Source organism: Procambarus clarkii, chromosome 13, assembly GCF_040958095.1.
Source record: "Procambarus clarkii isolate CNS0578487 chromosome 13, FALCON_Pclarkii_2.0, whole genome shotgun sequence".
In the NCBI taxonomy this organism is placed as follows: Eukaryota; Metazoa; Arthropoda; class Malacostraca; order Decapoda; family Cambaridae; genus Procambarus; species Procambarus clarkii.
In genome coordinates, this window is record NC_091162.1 from 42,461,676 (window position 1) to 42,474,939 (window position 13,264).

The window sequence follows — 13,264 nt, forward strand, 5'->3', positions numbered from 1 at the left end:
GTCTAAATTTGGTGGCCTATATATTACTCCTATTATAATATTATTAGCTTTTTCGTTTAATTCAATCCAAATAGTTTCTGTGTGTGGCTCTGTTTTGATTCCCTCTTTGAGACTACATTTCAAATTGTCCCTAACATATATGGCTACTCCACCTCCTCGTCTAATATATCTATCTGTGTGAAATAGTTTAAATCCATATATTTGATATTCAGCTAATAGTTCTCTATTTTCTACATTCATCCACGTTTCGGTAAGTGCAATAATATCTATTTTTTCTGTGCAGACAAGAGCATTTTATTCGTTAATTTTATTTCTTAGACTTCTACTGTTAGTGTAATATACCCTAAGTGAATTGTTATTTTGCGGACCTTCTCTTTCCCTGATCGTTTTGCCAATTCCTTTCTCCCACAAACACATACTTTTATTACCTCCTTCCTCCAAATCAATTCCCATACCTCTATCTACTAACAGTTTAAACCCAAACAAACACCTCTAACCACTTCTTCTAGCGAGTTCGCAACAGCAACAACCCCAGCTCTCGATAGATGCACCCCATCACGAGCATACATTTCATTTCTTCCATAGAAGTGTTCCCAGTTGTCTATGAAAGATATTGCATTTGATTTGCAATATCTTTCCAGCCGGCAATTGACACCAAGTGCCCTCGATATCCATTCATTTCCCACTCCCTTTCTTGGAAGAATGCCACATATGATCGGGATTCCTCCCTTGCTCCTAACTAACTCTATGGCTGTTTTATACCTCTGAATCAGTTCCTCACTCCTGACTCGACCAACATCATTTCCTCCCACGCTAATGCAAATAATGGGATTGTTCCCATTACCAGCCATAATATCATTCATGTTGTTTATAATATCACCAATGCCAGCTCCGGGATAGCAAACCCTTAACCTGTTCCCCCTATCTCTAGCACAAAACGTTCTATCCAAATACCTTATCTGGGAATCTCCCACAACTAATGTTTGCTTAGGTACTTCCTTTACTTTCTGTTTATAAAAGGGTCAGCGCCACCGGAGTGCAATGGTGAGCCTCGCCCTGGGAAAACGGCCTTCGTGATCACCGTGTCTCCTGTGCCAGGTAAGCATGATTCAGGAACTCTTAAAGCTCTTCTAAGGTCATTGGTTGCTTCACATTCCAGAAGATAGTGAAGTAATGGCTTTTCTTTGACAGTTTGGAATTGGCAAAACGATCAGGGAAAGAGAAGGTCCGCAAAATAACAATTCACTTAGGGTATATTACACTAACAGTAGAAGTCTAAGAAATAAAATTAACGAATTAAATGCTCTTGTCTGCACAGAAAAAATAGATATTATTGCACTTACCGAAACGTGGATGAATGTAGAAAATAGAGAACTATTAGCTGAATATCAAATATATGGATTTAAACTATTTCACACAGATAGATATATTAGACGAGGAGGTGGAGTAGCCATATATGTTAGGGACAATTTGAAATGTAGTCTCAAAGAGGGAATCAAAACAGAGCCACACACAGAAACTATTTGGATTGAATTAAACGAAAAAGCTAATAATATTATAATAGGAGCAATATATAGGCCACCAAATTTAGACAGAATGGAAGCAAAGCATCTATGGGATGAAATATCTAGAGCATCTAGATCTAACAGTATTTATGTCATGGGTGACTTTAATTTTAGCGGAATAAACTGGTTGAACAAAACAGGGAATAGTGAAGCAGAAGATTTTCTAGAATTAATTGACGATTGCTTTCTTACGCAACACATTAAGGAACCAACACGGGAAAATAATATTTTAGATTTAGTATTAACTAACAGGGAAACGCAAATTAATGACATCGAAATAGGGAGTGAGCTAGGGAGCAGTGATCACAAAGAAATCAGATTTAGCATAGAATGGAATAGACCAGTAGGAGAAAATTCTGTTAAAGTGCCAGATTTTCGAAAAGCTGATTTTAATAGCCTAAGAAATTTTTTGGGTCAAATTGATTGGAAAGTCTTGGGTATGGGGTGTGGGCCGGTCTTGGAGCGAGACATGAACCCAGCGATAGGTGACTTAAATGGGGATTTCGATGTGGATTCAATATCTAACTTATTTAAGAATATTCTAAACAAAGCACAGGAACGTAGTATACCATACAAATTGAATAGATCGAATACTAATGACCCAAAGTGGATAACAAAGAATTTGAAGAACCTTATAGGTAAAAAGAGAGCTTGGTACAAAAGGATTAAAAATGGGGAGGTCACTTTAGAACAGGAATTCGTACAACTGGTTAGAAATGTTAAAAAAGAGATAAGGAAAGCAAAAAGAAACTATGAAGTTCGCATAGCAGGGCAAGCAAAGACAAATCCTAAAGGGTTTTTTCAGTTATATCGTACTAAGACTAGGGAAAGGATAGGTCCATTAATAACTGAGACAGGTCAAATAACAGATAGTGATGAAGAGATGAGTAGTATTTTTAATAAATATTTTGTATCTGTATTTACTAAAGAGGAACTTAACAATATGCCTTCAGCCGAACAAGTCTATGTGGGTGGGGACGAGGACAGGTTGACGAGTTTAGCAGTTACCAGGGAGGATGTTCTTAAACAAATAGTAAAACTCAAACCAAACAAATCCCCAGGGCCGGATGAAGTGTTTGCCAGGGTGCTTAAAGAATGCAAAGAGGAGCTTTGTGACCCACTGTCAACCATATTTAATAAATCAATAGAGTCAGGCAGAGTGCCAGAGTTTTGGAAAGTTGCTAATGTGATACCAGTTTTTAAGAAAGGAGATAGATCACTTGCGTCTAACTATCGACCAATTAGCCTAACGTCTATTGTGGGAAAGTTACTCGAATCTATAATAGCAAATAAAATTCGTCTTCATCTTGAAAAACATAAATTAATAATTGAGTCGCAACATGGTTTTATAAATGGCCGTTCATGTTTAACAAATTTGTTATCTTTTTATTCTAGCATTGTTGAGGCAGTTGATAGTGGTAAGGATTGCGATGTTGTATACCTTGACTTTAGCAAAGCTTTTGATACAGTGCCACATGAAAGACTGATTAAAAAAATAGAGTCTCATGGTATTGGGGGTGCTATATTAAGCTGGATTAGGGCATGGCTATACCAAAGGAAACAGAGAGTTAGTATAAATGGAATCAAGTCAGAGTGGGAAAATGTTGTAAGTGGAGTGCCTCAAGGCTCTGTCCTGGGACCTCTGTTGTTTATAATATATATAAATGATTTAGATTCAGGTTTGAGTAGCAACATTTGCAAATTTGCCGATGATACGAAAATCGGTAGGGAAATTAATTCGGAGGAGGACTCACTATCACTTCAAGTTGATCTAGATAGGGTTTTGAAATGGTCAAAGGATTGGCAGATGCAGTTTAATGCTGATAAATGTAAAGTTCTGAGGTTAGGTAATGATGATAGAGTTACAAGATACGAGCTAGATGGTGTTGTGATTGCGAAGTCGGATTGCGAAAGGGATCTGGGAGTTATGATTAGTAAGAATTTAAAACAAAAGGATCAATGCATAAATGTTCGTAATAAGGCAAATCGGACACTTGGATTTATTAATCGCAGCGTTAGTAACAAGACACCTGGTGTGGTTCTCAAGCTATATCTTGCTCTAGTTAGGCCCCATTTAGATTATGCAGTTCAGTTTTGGTCGCCATATTATAGAATGGATATAAATTCACTTAAACGTGTCCAGCGTAGGATGACTAAGTTAATTCCCCAAATTAGAAATCTTTCATATGAAGAAAGATTAACAAAGCTTAAGTTGCATTCACTGGAAAGGCGAAGAGTTAGGGGTGACATGATAGAGGTTTACAAGTGGATGAATGGACATAACCGGGGGGATATTAATAGGGTATTAAAAGTATCAACACAGGACAGAACACGAAACAATGGATATAAATTGGATAAGTTTAGATTTAGGAAAGACTTGGGTAAATACTGGTTCAGTAACAGGGTTGTTGATTTGTGGAACCAATTGCCGCGTAACATTGTGGAGGTGGGGTCCCTCGATTGTTTCAAGCACGGGTTGGACAAGTATATGAGTGGGATTGGGTGGTTATAGAATAGGAGCTGCCTCGTATGGGCCAATAGGCCTTCTGCAGTTACCTTTGTTCTTATGTAAGAACATAAGAACAAAGGTAACTGCAGAAGGCCTATTGGCCCATACGAGGCAGCTCCTATTCTATAACCACCCAATCCCACTCATATACTTGTCCAACCCGTGCTTGAAACAATCGAGGGACCCCACCTCCACAATGTTACGCGGCAATTGGTTCCACAAATCAACAACCCTGTTACTGAACCAGTATTTACCCAAGTCTTTCCTAAATCTAAACTTATCCAATTTATATCCATTGTTTCGTGTTCTGTCCTGTGTTGATACTTTTAATACCCTATTAATATCCCCCCGGTTATGTCCATTCATCCACTTGTAAACCTCTATCATGTCACCCCTAACTCTTCGCCTTTCCAGTGAATGCAACTTAAGCTTTGTTAATCTTTCTTCATATGAAAGATTTCTAATTTGGGGAATTAACTTAGTCATCCTACGCTGGACACGTTCAAGTGAATTTATATCCATTCTATAATATGGCGACCAAAACTGAACTGCATAATCTAAATGGGGCCTAACTAGAGCAAGATATAGCTTGAGAACCACACCAGGTGTCTTGTTACTAACGCTGCGATTAATAAATCCAAGTGTCCGATTTGCCTTATTACGAACATTTATGCATTGATCCTTTTGTTTTAAATTCTTACTAATCATAACTCCCAGATCCCTTTCGCAATCCGACTTCGCAATCACAACACCATCTAGCTCGTATCTTGTAACTCTATCATCATTACCTAACCTCAGAACTTTACATTTATCAGCATTAAACTGCATCTGCCAATCCTTTGACCATTTCAAAACCCTATCTAGATCAACTTGAAGTGATAGTGAGTCCTCCTCCGAATTAATTTCCCTACCGATTTTCGTATCATCGGCAAATTTGCAAATGTTGCTACTCAAACCTGAATCTAAATCATTTATATATATTATAAACAACAGAGGTCCCAGGACAGAGCCTTGAGGCACTCCACTTACAACATTTTCCCACTCTGACTTGATTCCATTTATACTAACTCTCTGTTTCCTTTGGTATAGCCATGCCCTAATCCAGCTTAATATAGCACCCCCAATACCATGAGACTCTATTTTTTTAATCAGTCTTTCATGTGGCACTGTATCAAAAGCTTTGCTAAAGTCAAGGTATACAACATCGCAATCCTTACCACTATCAACTGCCTCAACAATGCTAGAATAAAAAGATAACAAATTTGTTAAACATGAACGGCCATTTATAAAACCATGTTGCGACTCAATTATTAATTTATGTTTTTCAAGATGAAGACGAATTTTATTTGCTATTATAGATTCGAGTAACTTTCCCACAATAGACGTTAGGCTAATTGGTCGATAGTTAGACGCAAGTGATCTATCTCCTTTCTTAAAAACTGGTATCACATTAGCAACTTTCCAAAACTCTGGCACTCTGCCTGACTCTATTGATTTATTAAATATGGTTGACAGTGGGTCACAAAGCTCCTCTTTGCATTCTTTAAGCACCCTAGCAAACACTTCATCCGGCCCTGGGGATTTGTTTGGTTTGAGTTTTACTATTTGTTTAAGAACATCCTCCCTGGTAACTGCTAAACTCGTCAACCTGTCCTCGTCCCCACCCACATAGACTTGTTCGGCTGAAGGCATATTGTTAAGTTCCTCTTTAGTAAATACAGATACAAAATATTTATTAAAAATACTACTCATCTCTTCATCACTATCTGTTATTTGACCTGTCTCAGTTTTTAATGGACCTATCCTTTCCCTAGTCTTAGTACGATATAACTGAAAAAACCCTTTAGGATTTGTCTTTGCTTGCCCTGCTATGCGAACTTCATAGTTTCTTTTTGCTTTCCTTATCTCTTTTTTAACATTTCTAACCAGTTGTACGAATTCCTGTTCTAAAGTGACCTCCCCATTTTTAATCCTTTTGTACCAAGCTCTCTTTTTACCTATAAGGTTCTTCAAATTCTTTGTTATCCACTTTGGGTCATTAGTATACGATCTATTCAATTTGTATGGTATACTACGTTCCTGTGCTTTGTTTAGAATATTCTTAAATAAGTTATATATTGAATCCACATCGAAATCCCCATTTAAGTCACCTATCGCTGGGTTCATGTCTCGCTCCAAGACCGGCCCACACCCCATACCCAAGCCTTTCCAATCAATTTGACCCAAAAAATTTCTTAGGCTATTAAAATCAGCTTTTCGAAAATCTGGCACTTTAACAGAATTTTCTCCTACTGGTCTATTCCATTCTATGCTAAATCTGATTTCTTTGTGATCACTGCTCCCTAGCTCACTCCCTATTTCGATGTCATTAATTTGCGTTTCCCTGTTAGTTAACACTAAATCTAAAATATTATTTTCCCGTGTTGGTTCCTTAATGTGTTGCGTAAGAAAGCAATCGTCAATTAATTCTAGAAAATCTTCTGCTTCACTATTCCCTGTTTTGTTCAACCAGTTTATTCCGCTAAAATTAAAGTCACCCATGACATAAATACTGTTAGATCTAGATGCTCTAGATATTTCATCCCATAGATGCTTTGCTTCCATTCTGTCTAAATTTGGTGGCCTATATATTACTCCTATTATAATATTATTAGCTTTTTCGTTTAATTCAATCCAAATAGTTTCTGTGTGTGGCTCTGTTTTGATTCCCTCTTTGAGACTACATTTCAAATTGTCCCTAACATATATGGCTACTCCACCTCCTCGTCTAATATATCTATCTGTGTGAAATAGTTTAAATCCATATATTTGATATTCAGCTAATAGTTCTCTATTTTCTACATTCATCCACGTTTCGGTAAGTGCAATAATATCTATTTTTTCTGTGCAGACAAGAGCATTTAATTCGTTAATTTTATTTCTTAGACTTCTACTGTTAGTGTAATATACCCTAAGTGAATTGTTATTTTGCGGACCTTCTCTTTCCCTGATCGTTTTGCCAATTCCTTTCTCCCACAAACACATACTTTTATTACCTCCTTCCTCCAAATCAATTCCCATACCTCTATCTACTAACAGTTTAAACCCAAACAAACCCCTCTAACCACTTCTTCTAGCGAGTTCGCAACAGCAACAACCCCAGCTCTCGATAGATGCACCCCATCACGAGCATACATTTCATTTCTTCCATAGAAGTGTTCCCAGTTGTCTATGAAAGATATTGCATTTGATTTGCAATATCTTTCCAGCCGGCAATTGACACCAAGTGCCCTCGATATCCATTCATTTCCCACTCCCTTTCTTGGAAGAATGCCACATATGATCGGGATTCCTCCCTTGCTCCTAACTAACTCTATGGCTGTTTTATACCTCTGAATCAGTTCCTCACTCCTGACTCGACCAACATCATTTCCTCCCACGCTAATGCAAATAATGGGATTGTTCCCATTACCAGCCATAATATCATTCATGTTGTTTATAATATCACCAATGCCAGCTCCGGGATAGCAAACCCTTAACCTGTTCCCCCTATCTCTAGCACAAAACGTTCTATCCAAATACCTTATCTGGGAATCTCCCACAACTAATGTTTGCTTAGGTACTTCCTTTACTTTCTGAGGGGCCTGCGCTTCCTTTCTCTTCGTTGCTTTCCCTTTTGCGCGATCCACAGTCTCTCCACAGCACTCGTCCTCCAAAACGTCAAATGAATTTGAAGTTGCTATGGCGTTTGAAGGCGGCTTTATCAAAGTCTTCTTAAGGCCCCTGTCTTTCGCAACTCTCCAAGACGAGGTCCCTTTACTGCTGGTCTCCTCCTTCGTTACTTCTCGTTGTTTTTTAAGCTGACGCACCTCCTCCCGCAGAGAGTCCAACTCTGTCCTCAGGGCTCCCACTAGAGTCACCAGGTCCTTAACTACAACTTCCATATTGCTATGATAATATAACAACACTCAGGAGCTCCGGTTAACACAACCTCTCACTGTGACTTCACCTGACCGAACATGTTCTTATGTTCTTATGTTTGGCAGAAGATGCACTCTCTGTCGGGGTTCACCAATCTCCCAGTTGCATCTGTAACCTAGACGTAGTCTATATAGCCTAACTGCTATTTCCCTGTGGATTCCTTTTGGGATATTTAACCTTTCTAATTTGGTTGCCTGAAGATACCATGTTGCAGATGGCGAACCTTCAGCTATTCTCTGGTGTAGGAAGGCTTTGTTGAGATGTGAGAGTTTTTTGGTGATGATGTTTTTTATGTTCTCTGGGCTGGGTTGAATTGTTTTATGTATCACTGGATGACGGGTTGCCAATTTAGCAATTTCATCAGCTTTTTCATTTAATGGGATTCCAATATGGGATGGGATCCAGTTTAAAGTTATGTTGAGGCCTTTGCCTTTAGCGACTGCTCCTTGATACAAAATGGTGGTAATTATTTCCACATTATCTTTCCACTGTTTTTGTCCTAGTATTTGAAGTGCAGCTTTTGAGTCTGTGTGTATGATTGCATTTTGAGTGTTTTGTGCAATCACATATGCGAATGCCTGTTGTATGGCGAACAGCTCAGTTTGGGTTGATGATACTAGTCCTCCCAGTCTCCAATATGCCTGAACGCTGGTCGTGCAAAGAGCAGCGCCAGCACTCTCATTTTCTGTGTCCACCGATCCGTCTGTGAAGATGTGGGTGGCTCCTGCTACTGCTATGCTATACATTTGCTCTTCTATTATGCGCCTTAGGATTGTCGGATCATAGGCAGCCTTTTTCATTGGGAGACTTTCTATTACTATTTTGAAAGTAGGCTCTTCCCACGGCGCGGAAGGAGAGTAATTTGGGTGTGGATCATCACCCTCTCTATCAAGAATCATGTTTTTTTAAATGTAGTCTCTTTAGGACTTTTCCTGCTCTTGCAACCCAAGAGTTTCCATTGTTTTGGCCTAGTCCAACCACCAAAGCCTGCCGTACTGGGATTGGATCAGAAGAAATAATTATCTTACTGATAATTGTAGCTGTCCTTTGTGATATTTGTGACGTTTTGGAGGACGAGTGCTGTGGAGAGACTGTGGATCGCGCAAAAGGGAAAGCAACGAAGAGAAAGGAAGCGCAGGCCCCTCAGAAAGTAAAGGAAGTACCTAAGCAAACATTAGTTGTGGGAGATTCCCAGATAAGGTATTTGGATAGAACGTTTTGTGCTAGAGATAGGGGGAACAGGTTAAGGGTTTGCTATCCCGGAGCTGGCATTGGTGATATTATAAACAACATGAATGATATTATGGCTGGTAATGGGAACAATCCCATTATTTGCATTAGCGTGGGAGGAAATGATGTTGGTCGAGTCAGGAGTGAGGAACTGATTCAGAGGTATAAAACAGCCATAGAGTTAGTTAGGAGCAAGGGAGGAATCCCGATCATATGTGGCATTCTTCCAAGAAAGGGAGTGGGAAATGAATGGATATCGAGGGCACTTGGTGTCAATTGCCGGCTGGAAAGATATTGCAAATCAAATGCAATATCTTTCATAGACAACTGGGAACACTTCTATGGAAGAAATGAAATGTATGCTCGTGATGGGGTGCATCTATCGAGAGCTGGGGTTGTTGCTGTTGCGAACTCGCTAGAAGAAGTGGTTAGAGGTGTTTGTTTGGGTTTAAACTGTTAGTAGATAGAGGTATGGGAATTGATTTGGAGGAAGGAGGTAATAAAAGTATGTGTTTGTGGGAGAAAGGAATTGGCAAAACGATCAGGGAAAGAGAAGGTCCGCAAAAAAACAATTCACTTAGGGTATATTACACTAACAGTAGAAGTCTAAGAAATAAAATTAACGAATTAAATGCTCTTGTCTGCACAGAAAAAATAGATATTATTGCACTTACCGAAACGTGGATGAATGTAGAAAATAGAGAACTATTAGCTGAATATCAAATATATGGATTTAAACTATTTCACACAGATAGATATATTAGACGAGGAGGTGGAGTAGCCATATATGTTAGGGACAATTTGAAATGTAGTCTCAAAGAGGGAATCAAAACAGAGCCACACACAGAAACTATTTGGATTGAATTAAACGAAAAAGCTAATAATATTATAATAGGAGTAATATATAGGCCACCAAATTTAGACAGAATGGAAGCAAAGCATCTATGGGATGAAATATCTAGAGCATCTAGATCTAACAGTATTTATGTCATGGGTGACTTTAATTTTAGCGGAATAAACTGGTTGAACAAAACAGGGAATAGTGAAGCAGAAGATTTTCTAGAATTAATTGACGATTGCTTTCTTACGCAACACATTAAGGAACCAACACGGGAAAATAATATTTTAGATTTAGTGTTAACTAACAGGGAAACGCAAATTAATGACATCGAAATAGGGAGTGAGCTAGGGAGCAGTGATCACAAAGAAATCAGATTTAGCATAGAATGGAATAGACCAGTAGGAGAAAATTCTGTTAAAGTGCCAGATTTTCGAAAAGCTGATTTTAATAGCCTAAGAAATTTTTTGGGTCAAATTGATTGGAAAGGCTTGGGTATGGGGTGTGGGCCGGTCTTGGAGCGAGACATGAACCCAGCGATAGGTGACTTAAATGGGGATTTCGATGTGGATTCAATATATAACTTATTTAAGAATATTCTAAACAAAGCACAGGAACGTAGTATACCATACAAATTGAATAGATCGTATACTAATGACCCAAAGTGGATAACAAAGAATTTGAAGAACCTTATAGGTAAAAAGAGAGCTTGGTACAAAAGGATTAAAAATGGGGAGGTCACTTTAGAACAGGAATTCGTACAACTGGTTAGAAATGTTAAAAAAGAGATAAGGAAAGCAAAAAGAAACTATGAAGTTCGCATAGCAGGGCAAGCAAAGACAAATCCTAAAGGGTTTTTTCAGTTATATCGTACTAAGACTAGGGAAAGGATAGGTCCATTAAAAACTGAGACAGGTCAAATAACAGATAGTGATGAAGAGATGAGTAGTATTTTTAATAAATATTTTGTATCTGTATTTACTAAAGAGGAACTTAACAATATGCCTTCAGCCGAACAAGTCTATGTGGGTGGGGACGAGGACAGGTTGACGAGTTTAGCAGTTACCAGGGAGGATGTTCTTAAACAAATAGTAAAACTCAAACCAAACAAATCCCCAGGGCCGGATGAAGTGTTTGCCAGGGTGCTTAAAGAATGCAAAGAGGAGCTTTGTGACCCACTGTCAACCATATTTAATAAATCAATAGAGTCAGGCAGAGTGCCAGAGTTTTGGAAAGTTGCTAATGTGATACCAGTTTTTAAGAAAGGAGATAGATCACTTGCGTCTAACTATCGACCAATTAGCCTAACGTCTATTGTGGGAAAGTTACTCGAATCTATAATAGCAAATAAAATTCGTCTTCATCTTGAAAAACATAAATTAATAATTGAGTCGCAACATGGTTTTATAAATGGCCGTTCATGTTTAATAAATTTGTTATCTTTTTATTCTAGCATTGTTGAGGCAGTTGATAGTGGTAAGGATTGCGATGTTGTATACCTTGACTTTAGCAAAGCTTTTGATACAGTGCCACATGAAAGACTGATTAAAAAAATAGAGTCTCATGGTATTGGGGGTGCTATATTAAGCTGGATTAGGGCATGGCTATACCAAAGGAAACAGAGAGTTAGTATAAATGGAATCAAGTCAGAGTGGGAAAATGTTGTAAGTGGAGTGCCTCAAGGCTCTGTCCTGGGACCTCTGTTGTTTATAATATATATAAATGATTTAGATTCAGGTTTGAGTAGCAACATTTGCAAATTTGCCGATGATACGAAAATCGGTAGGGAAATTAATTCGGAGGAGGACTCACTATCACTTCAAGTTGATCTAGATAGGGTTTTGAAATGGTCAAAGGATTGGCAGATGCAGTTTAATGCTGATAAATGTAAAGTTCTGAGGTTAGGTAATGATGATAGAGTTACAAGATACGAGCTAGATGGTGTTGTGATTGCGAAGTCGGATTGCGAAAGGGATCTGGGAGTTATGATTAGTAAGAATTTAAAACAAAAGGATCAATGCATAAATGTTCGTAATAAGGCAAATCGGACACTTGGATTTATTAATCGCAGCGTTAGTAACAAGACACCTGGTGTGGTTCTCAAGCTATATCTTGCTCTAGTTAGGCCCCATTTAGATTATGCAGTTCAGTTTTGGTCGCCATATTATAGAATGGATATAAATTCACTTGAACGTGTCCAGCGTAGGATGACTAAGTTAATTCCCCAAATTAGAAATCTTTCATATGAAGAAAGATTAACAAAGCTTAAGTTGCATTCACTGGAAAGGCGAAGAGTTAGGGGTGACATGATAGAGGTTTACAAGTGGATGAATGGACATAACCGGGGGGATATTAATAGGGTATTAAAAGTATCAACACAGGACAGAACACGAAACAATGGATATAAATTGGATAAGTTTAGATTTAGGAAAGACTTGGGTAAATACTGGTTCAGTAACAGGGTTGTTGATTTGTGGAACCAATTGCCGCGTAACATTGTGGAGGTGGGGTCCCTCGATTGTTTCAAGCACGGGTTGGACAAGTATATGAGTGGGATTGGGTGGTTATAGAATAGGAGCTGCCTCGTATGGGCCAATAGGCCTTCTGCAGTTACCTTTGTTCTTATGTTCTTATGTTCTTATATTCTTTCTTGTAGAGAGGGCAAACCCGTCTCCAGTCTAAGAGTTTCAAGCCTGGTCCACATGGGGGCTCCCAGTGCAGCTCTCATAGCATTGTTTTGGGCAACTTCAAGCTTTTTCCACTGTTGGTGTGATAGATTTGTGAGTGCAGGTGCGGCATAATCGATCACTGATTTGACTGCCTGTACATAGTATGTGCGAAGGACTTGCAGATTGGCTCCTCCAGAGAGGGAGGTTAGCGACCTGAGGATTGCCGTCCGGGCCGCAGTTCGCTCTCTCAAGTATGTGACCTCAGCATTAAAATTCATGTGTATGTCCAGGATGATTCCTAGATACTGATAGGTGTCGACCCATATATCAAAGGAAACAGAGAGTTAGTATAAATGGAGTCAAGTCAGAGTGGAAAAATGTTGTAAGTGGGGTGCCTCAGGGCTCTGTCCTGGGACCTCTGTAGTTTATAATATATATAAATGATTTAGATTCGGGTTTGAGTAGCAACATTTGCAAATTTGCCGATGATACG

The 13,264-nt window shown here is 38.7% G+C and overlaps 1 protein-coding gene and 1 pseudogene across 1 annotated transcript in view; both read right to left on the bottom strand.

The window, feature by feature from the left end:
- Positions 1-13,264, bottom strand: part of LOC138364477 (uncharacterized) — a 132,577-nt gene that overhangs the window by 16,009 nt on the left and 103,304 nt on the right. The window lies entirely within an intron of this gene.
- LOC138364562 (U1 spliceosomal RNA) lies at positions 986-1,106 on the bottom strand (annotated as a pseudogene).